Raw genomic sequence first — 16,963 nt, forward strand, 5'->3', positions numbered from 1 at the left:
TCCCAACCCTCCCGCTACAGCTTGCTTGGGAGTCACCTACATTGGAATGGACATGAGCAAGCACTAGAAGAAGAAAAAATTATTACTAACCTTCCGTAAATATGGTTCTTCAAGATGTCGTTCGTGTCCATTCCAACCCCCACTCCCTCCTATGCCTCTGTCAGAGTTAGCCGACAAAAAGGAACTGAGGGGGTGGTAGGGCCTTTTATAGTGGTGCTATGAGCATGTGACTCCAGGGGCATGTTAGCTGACCCAACGGAGACCACTGAGGGAAAAACTTTCTGGTGGCAGTGCTCAGAGCAAGCATACACCTACATTGGAATGGACATGAGCAACATATCTTGAAGAACAACAGTTACAGAAATTAGTAACTGTTTTGTTCCCTGGTCAAGAACTCAATGGGCATGCCTACACTGAAGTTAACTACCCGCAGCTGGCCTATGTGAACTGACTCAGGCTATGACATTGTTTAATTGTGGTGCAAATGTTCAGCTTTAGGCTGGAGCCAGGATTCTAGGACTCCATGAAGGAGGAAGGAAATCCCAGAGACCGGGCTCCAAGCTGAGCCTGAACATCTACATTGAATTAAGCAGCCCCGTAGCCTGAGCTCCATGAGCCTGAGTCAGCTGACATAGGCCAGTCATGAGTGTTTAATTGCAATATAGGCATACCCTATGGGAGTTGCTGAGTCCACTGCGCTTTTGAAAATCAGACCACTTATTTGGGTGCCTGACGTCACGCTCCCATCTTTGCAAATCTTGGCCTATACCATTTTTAAAAATTCCCAAATGTTGGAATGTCTCTAAATGACAGAATCAGCTTGTTTCCTACTGCCTTGATCATCACTCTCTGTCACCCCACTCCCCCAAAACACACTGATTTAAAGACCCAACCTCATAGTTGCCCCCTAACATTTGCAAATACATATGCAAGAGTCATAATGAGGTAATCCTATTTCCTGTCCAGGGGCTCCATTACCAGTAATCTTTATATATAATTTATTATTTTGATCTTCACCTGTATTTTTGTACCAAAAGTATGTTTGTTTTGGGTGTTAACTCAGCTCCACCAAACACTCTTCCAATCTCCCATTTCTTTGAATTAAGTTTTTTGGCTTGTGAACCAAAAGTTGAATGACAGATACAGCTGGAATCAAAAGAGTTAAATTCAGGTTTCAAAAGAACTTCATGGCAGTTCGGCTACATTGAAAATAAAGTCAAGCCAGCTTTAATTGCATAGTTCCTTATTGAATGAATTTACCCTGTAGGAAACAATATGACCTTCCTGTGTGTGTGCAAGATAAAAAATCAGTATTAATGCCTCTGGAGGAAAATACAAGATTAACAGAATATTTGAGTGAGTCTAATGAGACTCAGATGGCAAGAATGTTAATTTGAAAAAGGAAGCTCATATATGCTCTGTCTAAACAAATAATAGAGTAGGATCCAGGTAATACTAGTTACCATGTATCCTCCACAGATACATATTCGCAAGATGCAGCTTAGTGGATTTGCAACTCTTTTGTATGATTTCCGGACAGAACACCAGGGGATTTTCAATTTAATCACCTTTCGGTTGGGAGATTTATGACCAGTGTGGTTAGCTGAGCCTTCTCTCTGTGAGGACATAGAATGGAAACAATAGTTCTGAGAAGCATTTCAATGGTATGTAGGAGCTGGATAGTTAGAAACAGGCTTGAGCAACTCTGTCAGCAACTGCTTTCTGGAGTCATGGTACACTGACATTATCAAATATAGTGTTAGCCTAAATCAGTCCTAATTAATGCTATTGGGGGCGGGGGAAGCAATAATTTTTTTCTTACTTTACATAACCACCATTGGTTTTGTAGGAAATAAACAAACCAATGTGCTTGTATTCTCTTTCTCTCTGTGGTAGCAGTTCAGTTTCAGTCCTTGAGGTGCCAAGGGCCTTCAGCTACGAATAGAAGCTAAGGGCTCTCAGCACCTTCCAAGAAGCACTGCCCAAGGGGGAGGGAAGGGTTCTCGGCCCCAGCCATTGTAAAGGGGATGCATAAGGTACCCTTTTTCAAGGGATGGCAGAGCATCTGCTCCAGCGTGTGCTGTCCTCAAGAGGCTGGGTGGATGGTGGCTGACTCAGCAAGAATTGCCCTAGCTACTCCTGCTGCTGTGGAGGAAGCTTTACAGCATGAGGTCCAAAAGTAGCAAACACTAATAGAGCCATATCGGTGTTTTCTTAGGAAAAAACTCAATTTGGGGCAATATGGTAAGGTATGAAATCCACAGGGAAAGAATGGTTAGTGGCAGCCTTCCAAGAATGCCTTAAAATGATTGGGAGTTTGAGATGACGCCTGAGCAAATAGTTTGCAGTACATTCCGCTATGCATGTTTATTCCTTCGAGGCCTGGGCCAGAGTGTGGCTTGCTGCCACTGGCTTCAGAGAGGGTATGGGCTGAGGAGGAGCTACCCACCAGCAGGAGTCCTCAGAGCGATTCTGGCTGAGCGAGACAGAATTCACCCAGAGGCTCAAGGAGCTCTGTCCCCCTTTGTAAGGGTACATGGTGGATTCTCTCTACACCAGCTGGGGCAGAGAGCCCCTCCTTTTCCCAGGGGAGCAGTCTAGATTAATACAATATTTTCCTGACTACACCTTTGTTGGCCTCCCTACAGAGATGTAGGGGAAGGAGAGAAGGTTCCTTGTACTGTCTCCTGTAGTCCCCTGGCAGGGGACTCCCCTATCACTATTTTGTGTGGAGGGTACAGTGTACTCTAAATACATACTTCCATGAAAAAACATAGTTGCCCTTTGGAAAGAGGCTGAGAAGTGACACAATATTTTGTGAAGTATTTTTTGAATAAACCTTCCATTGTTATATGACATTAATTCATTTGTCCCTCTTTAAAAGTCAATATCTAAAGGAAAGTGTGTGCTGCATATTTATGCCAGCCTTCTCACTGCACAATTTCGCCTGTTGTTTGTATTAAAATGAACAAGGAGACATCAGGTAAAACTTTTCTGTATTCCGACTGCATCATCTGTCTATATTCATCCAGATGATAAATATGATGGCAGATCTGTAATTCTTGGCAAGTGCTTGAGGAGGAGAGGCTGAAAATAAAAACCTCTTCTGCACTCACTCAGTATTGCTAAGCTGTACTGTAAAGATTATTTGTTTATGCCTTTTGTCGGCTTTGACTAACAAAGATAAGCATGTGAATGCAACAGTGAAGCTCCTCTAACAGGATTACATTGCTGATAGAGACTAGCACTTAGCATCACACATGCATCTGATGAAGTGTGTATTCACCCATGAAAGCTCATGCTCCAAAACATCTGTTAGTCTATAAGGTGCCACAGGACTCTTTGCTACTTAGCATCATAGTAATGGATGATCTGGTGAGAGAGGTGTCATCTGTTCACCACCACACTGTCTGTACTAGGAGCTAAACAATAGGAGAACAATGAGGTATTATTAGGCCCACACAAAGTATGCTACTGCTTTATTCAGATGGGTTTATCAGTTAGTTTTGATTCAGTGGATTCATGCCACCTGATTAATGCTTTAATCCTCCAAAATCCAAAGTGATCTGGATTCACATCAAGACCATTAAATTAACCCAGGTCTTAGGTTTGCAAACCACAACAAACCTGACAACAGATCAGACCAGTCCCATGTGATTTCCAGACCCAGTTATGATTATTAACAGGGCACAATTTGAGTAGGAAACAGGCCTCAGGATTGGCTCTTGTTGGAAATAACATCCATCGTGTAAGGCTTATTGAAATACACAGAAGCTTCAGTGTGCCTTTTCATTTGCATTAGATAAGATGTAGTGTTTGCGTCACCTCCACAGTGTTCCAAATGATGGCAGTGTTGATGACAACTGACACAAGTGATTATATATTAGATATGCTTACCTTCTTAGTACACGTGTTATGAAGCACAGTAGTACTATTCTGACCTGCCTTTCTCTCTTTTCCCTTGTTTAAAACAAATGTATTGGCAAAAAGGATGGTCCACTGAGACAACATGTGACATCCGTGTCCAGTGCACTGGGACAACATTCATATAATGATTTCTTACAGCCATCAAGAATAAGTAAAAGATTAAAATCGTTCAGCACCTAAATAAAAATATATACAGTAAAAACAAAGGTGTATGGCTACCATTCCTTAGCATTCCTTAATTTTGCTTTAATATCAATGACAAATGTTAACATCCCAGAATGCGTCTTACACAGAAAACCACACAATTACACCTCTACCTCGATATAACGCTGTCCTCGGGAGCCAAAACATCTTACTGCATTATAGGTGAAACCGTGTTATATCAAACTTGCTCTGATCCACCGGAGTACACAGCCCCCCCCACCCCCTGAGCACTGCTTTACCGCGTTATATCCAAATTTGTGTTATATTGGGTGCCGTTATATCGAGGTAGCTGTGTATATACATTCTGGCCCATTATATCTCCTGGAGGAATAGTGTTGCTGAAAATGACATGAGCAAGAACGATGAAATGTAATAAAGTTTGACCTTTTGGGAACTTACTAATACCTTTTCAGTCACTGGGAAGGGGTGTTTTAGCGAGAGGTATGTTATATGACTATGGTCTTATGTTTACCTGCGGTGTTCAGTGTTTAGAAACAAGATCGTCAAATGGCATTGATAAGAGAGTGACTTATCTCCAGGAGTGTCACCTTCCCATGGCCTGCAGTGAGGGAAATCTGAATCAACACTATGTTACACATAGCAACGGTGGCCTCCTCTGATTTTAACAAGGGCTAGGCTGACCATATGGGGATCAGATTGAGTATAAGCTTCTTAGGTGGAAGGAGTATCTCACGAGTCTCCTGGGCAACCTTTTCTGGTTGATGCTCAGAATGCCTTTGGAAGGAGAATCTTAGCCAAATTGAAGGTTGCTGCAATATGCAGCATTTTGAGGATAGCAAAGGAGGAATGCTGGGAGTCCTGGCTAACATTTCCTTGCCAAAGTGACCATTTTGTTGTGAAAAAGATCTAATGTATTAGAATGTAAAGGAGGAATGGCAGGTGCGGCTGGTAGCTAGCCAGGAGGGGGAGTAGGGTAGCAGAAAATTGGGAGGAGAGAAGGAGGAACCCCTGCTAAAGACCAGAAATGAAGCACTGCTGTAAAACACAGACTGATCCTGCTTTTGGTGCCTCTAAGACTGCTGGGTCTGTGGGTCATTATAAATACCAGAGTGCGTTAGAGCTTTTCACTGGTGCCTTTCATGCATTATTTATTTTGTGGCATAATCTATGCCATTGCGGCAGATCTACTTTTAAACACTGCACCAGCACAGCTGCACTGCTTTAGCTCTTTAATGAAGACTCTCTATGTTGACGGGACAGAGCTCTCCCATTGGCAAAGTTAATCCACCTCTTTGAGAGGCCAAAGCTATGTCAATAGTGCTGTCTACACAGGGGTGGAGATTGGTCAATATAACTATGTCACTCCAGGGTGTGGATTTTTCACACCCCTGAGTGAGATAGTTATAGAGTATAGGTCTGTAGTGTATACCAGACTTTGATCTCAGTCTTTCCCTTCTTGAGGCATAGCACAGCAGCTCATACCCTAACTTAACTCTACAAACCTGTCAAGCTGATTTCATGACTGTATATTTTAACACCTACATCTAACATGATATGAACCAGCACTAAAGAGACAACATATTGCTGAAACATAGCACTTGTTCAGCACATCCAGGAATAACATGGTAGGCAGACTAGATCTGATTGGTGGTGAAGGTTAGGAATGTTAATAGTAATTTAAAATAATTCTCAAACAGTTCTGAGATTGTGATTTAGAAAAATAATGATTACACTCTTCCTTATATAAATGTTTCCAAGTACAGTATTTCCTGCTAATATTGACCAGATTTGGAGATACCGTTTAACTGTGTATGTTTTTAATATGAATTCCGTATTCCCTTGCATCCAAATGCAAATAAAGTCCTTTGAATTCCCATTCCTGAACTTTGCTTAAACACAAATTATGATAAAAGTATGCATGCATGGCAGGCTGTAACCTTCCCCTTTGAGAGTGGTAATTGGCTCGTTGCAGGACACAACAGAACATAGTGTGGTGCTTGGAATGAACTGAACTAAATCAAATGAAATAAACATTATAATAAAGATTTCTTAATATCATAAGTGATCTCTTAATGCACAATGAGCATCAGAGCATGGTGTTGTGACAGGAATTTTCTATCTGTTAACACAACCCATAGCATTTATTTTTATTTTATAAATGTCATTTGCACTTATAGTGATAACTAAGGACCTGCTCCTGCTCTTATAGAATTAAAAGTCAGTATTCCTGTAGAATTCAGTGAGAGGAATAGGCCCCAGGCATTTTTGCATATAGTAAATGCAAAACTCCTCGAGGCGTCCTGAAGGATGGCTCAGTAGAGTACTTGGGCCATCTCTGCACCAGTAAAGGCTGAGTTGCAGCATTGTAGTGTAGATGCCTTCTACAGCAATGGAAAGGATTTTTCCATTGCTGAAGTTAATCCACCTTCCCACGTTGCAGTAGCTAGGTCTATAGAAGAATTCTGCCATCAGCCTAGCTGTGTCTCCACCAGTAGTTAGGCCAGCTTAGCTGCAGCACTTAAGAGTGAATTTTTCATGTCTCGAATGATGTAGCTAGGTCAATCTAAATGTTTAGTGTCTACAGCAAGTAGGCAGTCCGGTCTCATCAGTACATGACAAAAGGAGCCAGAGGAAAGAATGGGGTGAAAAAACCTAAAACACATCTGGAAGAAAATTAGCAATGAGATACAGACAGGGGCATAGTCTGACCTGATGTACACCCCGTGTGAACTCACAGAAGCCAGGACAGAACGGGCCTATTCTGGGCTTTTCAAGTGCAGATCCGTATGTTTCAGTGACACAGTTCCTTAAAATAGAGGAAATCAAAAGGAATACTCAAGTGTGAAGGTCTGAGGTGATCACAATCAGTGTCCAACTTGCACGTTGATCAGAAACCTCTGGGCAAGCTGGAAGGTGCCAAGAATTTTAGTGAGTCTTTAATAAGACAAATTTCTTTAGGCAGGCAAACAGGTATTTGAGGAATGTTTTAAAAAATGGAAAGGTAAGACATCTTTCTGTCTAGGCCAGCATCACACCAAGAACAGGGTGAGCCCTCTTGGTGCTGAGAGGAGTACAGGGTTAGCCAGAAGGAAGGAGGAGTATGAATGATGATTAGGTGTGTAACAACATATGTGCTGCAGGAGCTATGTTACTGGTGTCTAGATTGAAGGGGAGCTCAACTTTCAACAGTGGGGAAATGCTGATTTCCATACTTCTCTCACCATAAATCTGAACACTGAGAGCAGGGAGGTGATGAACATCTATACTGTAGTTAAATCTTTTAGCTGTATTTCCAAGTGTTACATTTTAAAATTTGACCCTCCTTAAAATTAAGGCACAAATCTTGACCCAGGCCCTGCAGCTACAGCAGATTTACTGGCAGCACCACTGCTCAAGAGGGTTGGGGACAAGATGTGGAGCTAACTGACCTTTTGGGCACATGGAAATCAGTTCTGGGGGTGAGGCGTGTGTGCTGGTTGGAGTAGGCAGAACGTAACAGCAGGGCCGGATTTATACCTTATGCACCCCAAGGCATAGCATCTTCAGCACCCCCATGCCCAGAGACCCCTCCACAACCTTTCCCACCAGAACTGCACAGCACCATGCACATCACCACCCCTTGCCCAGTGCCCCCCTGCCCACAGGCCCCCTCAGTATGCCCCACACCACAACTGCTCAGGGCCCCACACAGACCTCCCCCACTGTCCAGCACCCCCTACAAACCTCCCACTGTCCAGCACCCTCTCCCCTTCACTGCCCAGTGCCCCCTCAACAAGCCCCCCAGAGACCCACTCCCCCGCGTCCTCACTGGCTGCACTCACTAGCCCCACTGGGAGGTGACCGTCCGCCAGGCTGAGTCAGCAGAATGGCTAGGGCTGGTCAGGGATTCCTCTGGCCCCTCGAGAGAAGCGCGATCAGCCAGACTAGAGCAGGGCCTGGCTGGGCTGGGCTCCCTCATAACCCTCTTGCCCAGCAGGGGCCCCTACATTGGCCTGCTGAGCTCTTCCCCTGCCATAGAGGGCTGCTTTGCCTTCCCTTCCCTCTCAGCAGCTCCCACCCCCGCCAGGACCAGGGAGCAGCAAGCTTTGAATGTTTAGGTGCCCCTGGAACACCAGCACTCCTAGACATGTGCCTACTGTGCCTAATTGGAAATCTGGCCCTGCATAGCAAGATGGAATTGGGGGACAGAGAAGCCACCGTTAGCATGGGGGGAGGGCATTGAGTGCACAGGATCTACTACAGGCCTGGCTATAGAGTAGTTCTAAAGCCTGGAAGGGAGAAATATTCAAACATCCATCCTGAAGCAGAACAATGCACAGCTCTATCACAGCTAATACAGCTTTTGGGGTTGTATTTAAATCTACTTTCCCCTGAGCAGTAGCATCAGCTGTCTCTGTTACAATTACTTGTACTGTACGTATTGCCCTGTGATCTGTTTGAGAAAGAGATTATTGCATAGCAGAGGTTCAGTCACATGCATGCTATGGTGCAAAGAGCTCCCTCAGGACTTAAAATGCAGAATACATTTTCCAGTGGAACTTGCAGATCTAAATAAAAACCGGAGTCTAAAGAATGCATCCATAGACCGAGAACCAGCAGTCCTTTCACAGGCTGAGCTCCCATTGAATCCAGTGGGCATGCAGCACTGGAATCTGAATCTCAAGTCAAATACTTCTCAGATATAAGTATCAGCACACCATGGCATCTTTAGCCTCGGTGTGAGAAGATGTCAGCATTTCTATTTCATGGCTGGAAACTGAAAGAGCATAGAAAATGGAGATGGAAAATTGGGCTTATGGAGTCCTTCCCTCTGGCAAGACAAGATTGTTCCCTGCTGTTTCACTGGTTTGTCCTTTGTCCAGCTTTTTTTCCTTGTCAGATTGGTTTTCACACACGATAATGCTAATACCTCAACAGATCTGAAGTAAAATCTGTTTTCAGCTACATCCTAAATAATACACCATTGAAGCAACCATGATGTTATATAGCTCTCTATTCAAGACACTTCCAGGAATGCCTCTCATAACTACCCAGGAGTGAGTGTAGGAGAAAGGTGGATTTCAGTCCCCTGCTCCGCCAAATCCTTAAACTAGTCAAATGAAATGGGTAAAAACAAAACTGCCTGTTAACGGAAACAAGCTGAATCCTTCTTCCCTCAAGGTCTGATGGTGGCTTTGTTTATCCTGTATTTAACTCTGCTGACTTAGGCCTTGATCCTGCAATGAGGTTTGGGATAGTGGATCCTTGAGTCTGTGCAGAACCCCTTTGACTTCAGTGGAGTTCTTCATGAGCACAAGGGACTGCCCACAGGAAGCTCATTTCAGGGTTGGGATGCTATGGAGATGCTATGGACCTGATTCAGAGGGTGTGATTGCAGTAGGTGTAGAATCAAGCCTTAGAACATGTCCTCAGCTTTGCAATGCTTCACAATGGGCCAGATCCTCAGCTGGTTTGAGTTGGCATAGGTCCAATGACAGCTTGCCTCACCTGAGGATCTGCCCTCATGTGTTCTGTGAAGTGACACAGCATCTCTCTCCATAGCTAAAGATGAAACTGGCTTCTCAGTATAAGGCTAATTTTTAATCCCCTCTGATTTTTCCAGAATCAAACCTATTCACATCCATTTTTATATGCCATCTCCTAACACAAGGAAAGTTTCTTTATGCCTGTTTGAGTTATCAATGAATGCTGCAGCAGCACTCTGTGATCCTGCTGCTGTTTCTGAAGCTCCACCAGACGCCGGAGCATGTCAGTTTGATCACGCAGCAGTCCCAGCATTGCATCATGCCTCCTCTGATCTTCCTGCCGCCACCTCTCCTCCCGTTCGTCCCTCCTCTCCTCACAGTCACTGGGATCTTTCCTGTACTTTGATACCACGTCCTTCCACTCATTCAGATGAGCTCTTTCATTGCAGGTCACTTCCATGATTTCCAAGAACATTTCATCTCACGTCTTTTTTTTCCACCGCCTTATCTGAGATAGCCTTCGGGACGGAGTAGGGAGGCTTGAAAAATTTGCAGCTGCAGGAGGGAAAAAAGAGAGAGAAGTATTTAAAAAGATACATTTTACAGAATAATAATTATACTCTTTCACGGTGAACAACACTATTCACATTACATTGCATGTGATTTCATTACAAGGTCGCATTTTGCATCTTAATATTGAATGCCTGCAGCTTTGGTGTTAGAGATCTCACAGACGCAGGTCCGGGCATCAGAATTCGGCTTGCGGCCATGATAAGCCATTGTCTTTCAGTTTCTGCAGCCTTCATATATCCAGCGCCCTCCTTTCCCAAATACCAAGCAAAGCCTGTTGAGTGCTGCGTCTTTCCTGTTAACGTGCAGCAGCAGAAACCAAATTCCCCCCCATCCAATTCTCTAGGATGATCGCTTTACCCCTCCCCCCACCGCATGGCTGGTATCAGGGAAGATCCCTGCTAGCCAAATGCGAAAACGCTCAGCGCCATTCATGACCCCCATCCCCCCGCTTGGCTAACTGCAGGGAAGGATTTTTTTTCACTCACACGCAAACAGCCCAGTAGGAATGGCCACCTCTGTCCCCTTAATTAAATTCCCGTATTTCAGCCAGATTACCATGAACGATATCACTCTTCTGAGGATAACACAGCAAGATAAAGAACGGATGTTGCTTGAATGCTAGAAAACACTGGGACCATACGCTGCTGGGCTTTGCCATGCAATGATACCAGATTACTTGCTACATGCATGGCATGGTCAAGTGTCCTACCATGGAGGACGGAATAAGGCTGTGCTGCCCAAAACCTTCTGCAAAGGCTTTTGGAGTACCTCCAGGAGCGATTCATGGAGATGTCCCTGGAGGATTTCCGCTCCATCCCGACATGTTAACAGACTTTTCCAGTAACTGAACTGGCCGCAAATGCATCCCAAGTCTTCAGGGCAAATAAATCATTAAAAAACACTTGCTTTTAAACCATGCTTTATATTTACAAAGGTACACTCACCAGAGGTCCCGTCGATGGCTTCATTGTCTGGGATACTGGCTAGGAGGGTAATTCCATCAGGCTGAGAGAAAGGTCCTGGCTGTTGGGGAGAACGGTGTGCTGTGTGCTTTCTGCAAGCTCGTCGTCCTCTTCCTCCTCCTCATCTTCCCCATCCGCAGAATCCTCAGGCATGGCTGAGATTACCCGCGCCTCGGAATGCACAGTCAGGGGTGGGGTAGTGGTGGCGGACCCCTCTAGAATTGCATATAGCTCAGCGTAGAAGCAGCACGTTTGCGGCCCTGCCCCGGATCATCCGTTTTCTTCTTTGGTTTTCTGGTAGGCTTGTCTGAGCTCCTTAACTTTCACACGGGACTGTACTGAGTCCATGGTGTGGCCTCTCTCCATCATGGCCTCGGAGATTTTTTCAAATGTTTTTTCATTTCATCTTTTGGAACGGAGTTCTGTTAGCACGCAATCATCTCCCCATATAGCAATCAGATCCCGTACCTCCCGTACGGTCCGTGCCGGAGCTCTTTTTCAATTCTCAGACAGTTACCTGTGCTGATGAGCTCTGCGTGGTCACCTGTGCTGATCAGCGCTCCATGCTGGGCAAATAGGAAATGAAATTCAAAAGTTTGCAGGGCTTTTCCTATCTACCTGGCCAGTGCATCCAAGTTCAGATTGCTGTCCAGAGTGGTCATAATGGTGCACTGTGGGATAGCGCCCGAAGGCCAATACTGTCGAATTCCAGCCACACTAACCCTAATCCGACATGACAATACCGATTTCAGCCCTACTCCCCTCGTCGGGGAGGATTACAGACATCGGTATTAAGAGCCCTTTATATCAATATAAAGGGCTTCATTGTGTGGATAGGTGCAGGGTTAATTCAGTTTAACACTGCTAAATTCGGTATAAACGCGTAGTGTAGACCAGGCCTAACACTTATGCCAGCAAAACTTATATCACTCAAAATGGGACCCTGATAGAAGTTTGCCAAGGAGCTGGTTTTCATTCACTGTTACTCTCATATAGATGATTACTTGTCTGTATCTCCCTTAGGCTAAGAAGGTCAGTTGTGGGACTGAACTTTGCTATTATAAGAAAGTGCCGATAAAGGAAAGGACTTTCTCCTATACTTGCTGTGATTGGGGTGGTGCTCCTTTGAGACCCTGGACTTGCAACTCCCACCACCATTCTTTATACAGAAGGGGATTACAGGACAAAATCATGGGTTTATTACATTTGCTGAATCCAATAGGTCTTGCTCTTCTGTCATCAGCAGCGTCATTGAAGTGGGGCCATCACAGAATTTACAGACGGGTGCAGGGTTAATTCAGTTTAACACTGCTAAATCTGGTATAAACACGTAGTGTAGACCAGGTGAAAAGGCTCTTATTAACTTCAGGCACATAGAAGGAGCTGGTTTATGCTGATATATCCATTAAGTCAGTAGCATTACTATCCTCTTGCACTGGTGTACTGACATCAGATTATGGCCCTCAGAACACAGGGGTTGGCAACACAGTTCCTCTGAGTTTCTGTCACATTGCAGGAACAGAATGCAAGCTATGAGAATAGGTAATAGCAAGTTGTATTAAGATTATCTTGATCTTTCTCTACAACCCAGCTTTCTACTAGCATTAACAATAGCTACTTAAAGAGCTGCAGTTGCTGTAACATCCCATGTTCTTTCATGTTTCCTTGTCAGTATTCTCACCTGCCTGCATAAATAATATTATAAAATGCTGTAATTATAAATCCATTGACTCCCTTGAATTGAAGGGTGTGTCCCCTCAGAACATGACTGTGAAGCGTGTTGCCCAAGAGACCATCTTGTACAAAGCAAATAGAACTGTTCTGACCTCGTTAACGGGTCAGAGGGGAGAATATTTGCAACACAGACCCTGCTACTACAGCACAGTGAATGCAGTCTCTCATTTCAAGGCAAGCCAAGGAGACTGTACGACAGGGGTGGAAACCTTAGGTGTTCCTCTATGGTTTGGGCTGCAGCACAGGAATGAAAGCTGAATTGATAAGTATGAAGGCATCTGGGAAGGAGCCTGTGACAATGACTATAAAGAGAAGTTAAACTGACTGTCCAAATAGTTACAGTATCTTTCTCTCAGTGTTTTGTTTTTATTGAATTGAGTGAAACGCAGATATACCAAACAGCATAAATGATGGCAATATATAGCATTTTAAAGATTCATTTTGGTTTTTTTCTCTCTCCTGCTGATGATAGCTCATCTCAATTGATTGGCCTCTTACAGTTGGTATGGCTACTCCCACCTTTTCATCTTCTCTGTATGTATAAATATCTTCTTTCTGTGTGTTCCATTCTATGCATCCGATGAAGTGGGGTTTAGCCCACGAAAGCTTATGCTCAAATAAATTTCTTAGTCTCTGAGGTGCCACAAGTACTCCCATTCTGGCATTAATACTAAAACAGACCAAGATAAGTTTTCAGAACATTTTTTTATCTTTAATCATGATGGGTTTATGCACTGTATGCACTGATAGTCTTACAAGTGATCATGGCTCCCAGACTCTAGTCACACCCATTTTACATGGATCCGTTTGTAGGATCGGTGACCATACAGGTTCACTTGTCAGCCCTGAGGGGTTTATTATCATTATCAATCTTAGTGTCACCCCCGATTGGGTCCATACGAGTTAAGAAAGCACATAAAACTCTGAATTTGACTGTATTGGTTAACAGCATCTCAAAAAGATTTCACTTTGTGGTAACAAACACAAACAGTGATGTTAACTTACTTTCCTATTTCTCGGTGCAAAATTAACACCTGATTCAGTGTTGCAGCCTAGCCAGACAGTACTATATGTCTTTGTGCTAGAATCATAGAATATCAGGGTTGGAGGGACCTCAGGAGGTCATCTAGTCAACCCCTGCTCAAGAGAGGACCAATACCCAATTAAATCATCACAGCCAGGGCTTTGTCAGCCAGGCCTTAAAAACCCTAAGGAAGGAGATTCCATCATCTCGCTAGGTAACCCATTCCTAGCTTCACCACCTTCCTAGTGAAAAAGATTTTCCTAATATCCAACCTAACCTCCCCCACTGCAACTTGAGACCATTACTCCTGTTTCTGTCATCTGCTACTACTGAGAACAGTCTAGATCCATCCCTTTGGAACCCCCTTTTAGGTAGTTGAAAGCAGCTATCAAATCCCCTCATTCTTCTCTTTTGCAGACTAAATAATCCCAGTTCCCTCAGCCTCTCTCATAAATCATGTGCTCCAGCCCCTTATCATGTTTGATAGCCTCTGCTGAACTCTTCCAATTTTTCCATATCCTTCTTGTGTGTGAGCCCAAACTGGATACAGTACTCCAGATGAGATCTCACCAGTGCGAATAGAGGGAATAATCATCCCTCATATCTGCTGGCAATGCTCCTACTTATACAGCCAAAATCCCAGTAGCCTTCTTGGCAACAAGGGCACCCTGTTGACTCATATCCAGCTTCTGATCCACTGTAACCCGTACGTCCTTTTCTGCAGAACTGCTGCCTAGCCACTCAGTCCTTAGTCTGTAGCAGTGCATGGGATTTTTCCATCCTAGTGCAGGACTCTGCATTGTCCTTGTTTAATATCATCAAGATTTCTTTTGTCTCAATCCTCCAATTTGTCTAGGTCCCTCTGTATCCTATCCCTACCTCCAGCATATCTACCATCCTCCCAGTTGAGTGTCATCCATAAACATGTGCCCGTGCAATCCATGCCATCCTCCAGATCATAATGAAGATATTGCACAAGACCGCCCCAGGACCGACCCTTTGGGCACTCCGCATGATACCGGCTGCCAGCTAGACATGGAGCCATTGATCACTGCCCATTGAACTGATGATCTAGCCAGCTTTCTATCCACCTTATAGTCCATTCATCAGCCCCATACTTCTTAACTTGCTGGCAAGAAATACTGTGGAGCCATATCAAAGCTTTGCTAAGCAAGGAATAACACGTCCACTGCTTTCCCTCATCCACAGAGCCAGTTATATCTCTCATAGAAGGCAGTTAGGTATTAGTCAGCATGACGCTTGCCCTGTGAACTATCTGACTGTTCCTGATCACTTTCCTCTCCTCTAAGTGCTTCAAAATTGATTCCTTGAGGATCTGCTCCATGATTTTTCCAGGGACTGAGGTGAGGCTGACTGGTCTGTAGTTCCCCGGATCCTCCTCCTTCCCTTTTTTAAAGATGGGCACTACATTAGCCTTCTTCCAGTCATCCGGGACCTTCCCCAATCACCATAATTTTTCAAAGGTAATGGCCAATGGCTCTGCAGTCACATCCGCCAACTCCTTTAGCACCCTCGGATGCAGCGCATCTGGCCCCATGGACTTGTGCTCGTCCAGCTTTTCTAAATAGTCCTGAACCACTTCTTTCTCCACAGAGAGCTGGTCACCTCCTTCCCATGCTGTGCTGCCCAGTGCAGCAGTCTGGGAGCTGACCTTGTTAGTGAAGACAGACGCAAAAAAAGCACTGAGTACATTAGCTTTTTCCACATCCTCTGTCTCTAGGTTGCCTCCCCCATTCAGTAAGGGGCCCACACTTTCCTTGACATTCTTCTTGTTGCTAACATATCTGTAGAAACCCTTCTTGTTACTCTTAACATCTCTTGCTAGCTGCAACTCGAAGTGTGATTTGGCCTTCCTAATTTCACTCTTGGATGCCTGAGCAGTATTTTTATACTCCTCCCTGGTCATTTGTCCAGTCTTCCACTTCTTGTAAGCTTCTTTTTTGTGTTTAAGATTAGCAAGGATTTACTGTTAAGCCAAGCTGGTCGCCTGCCATATTTGCTATTCTTTCTATACATCGGGATAGTTTGAACCGATGAGGTTAAAATGAGTGAAGGAAGAATCACTCCCAGCAGGTGCATATACCAGTTGAGCTTAATTAGAAATGTCCTATTGAAAACATATGTGTTTTACAAAGTACATTATTCCCATTGGGTATTGCTGCTGGAGCCCTTTCTTTGCAGTTGCTTTTACACTACAGTGATTAAAAATGTCTGTCTCTCTTCATTGGTCCCCAGATGTACAACCACTGGACTCTTGTCATAATTCCGTACTGAGATCTGTTCCACATCACTACTTCACTGAGCATCACAAATGCTCAGATTCTCTCTGTCTCTGAACATAATTGTGCCCTTTCCCAGTTTACGCAGAAACAACACTCCTGCAACTCAGTAAAGCAAAAGGTTAAGGACCGTGCTGCATGAGTTTTACTACAACAGAAGGAGACAGTGCTAAATTTTGTAGTGCCGTATGTTTTCAATACATAGCAGAAGACAAAAACTACTCTTGCAATGTCTAATTTTTTTTTAATCTTGCAGCATAGAAAGTGAGCTCATATGTATTCTTGTATCAGATAATAGGAATTAGCTGTCTCATTAAATTTAAGATTTCTGGGTTTTACCATAAGGTTTCTGAAAAACTTAAGCAAGGATGATTTGAATGGTTTATTTTGCTGATGGCCTTATTTTTCCAGTGATTGTCAAGAAATTTATTTACACTGCTTCCAAACAAAGAGCTGCCTACCTGCTAGAATAATTCCACACCCTACTGTGAAACTGACTAGCCACTGAAGGGAAAGATATTAATTCAGGTGCTGCCTTAATGATTATATAACAGCTTTAGGTGTTGTTGGTTTAAAGCCATCCCAGCTCAACAGTCATTACAAATTATCCCCTATCTGATGGCTCTTTTATGGCCTGCAGCCATAGCAATTTGTGCTGTGATTTCGTCTCATCTCACAAATCAAACAGGCTGGTGATGAGCCAGTCTCTGAAAGGAAGATGGGCCACATAGCACCTAGGTGATGTGGGAAGTGGTGTTGGTGGTTCACTAGATGGCACTCTGCCCTCTGAATTGGTCCCTAAATCAGTAACCC

The 16,963-nt window shown here is 44.0% G+C and overlaps 1 protein-coding gene and 1 long non-coding RNA gene across 4 annotated transcripts in view; one reads left to right on the plus strand and one right to left on the minus strand.

Annotated features, from left to right (window-relative positions):
• TTC7A (tetratricopeptide repeat domain 7A) overlaps positions 1 to 16,963 on the plus strand; it is a 304,672-nt gene that overhangs the window by 262,042 nt on the left and 25,667 nt on the right. The gene's annotated exons all lie outside the window — the stretch shown is intronic.
• LOC142046505 (uncharacterized) lies at positions 10,059 to 11,106 on the minus strand. Its single transcript, XR_012655450.1, has 2 exons — positions 11,075 to 11,106; positions 10,059 to 10,112 (listed from the first exon to the last, which is right to left on the minus strand). It is a non-coding gene; the product is annotated as an uncharacterized LOC142046505 (long non-coding RNA).

This window comes from Chelonoidis abingdonii, chromosome 3 (assembly GCF_003597395.2).
Source record: "Chelonoidis abingdonii isolate Lonesome George chromosome 3, CheloAbing_2.0, whole genome shotgun sequence".
NCBI classification, from domain to species: Eukaryota; Metazoa; Chordata; order Testudines; family Testudinidae; genus Chelonoidis; species Chelonoidis abingdonii.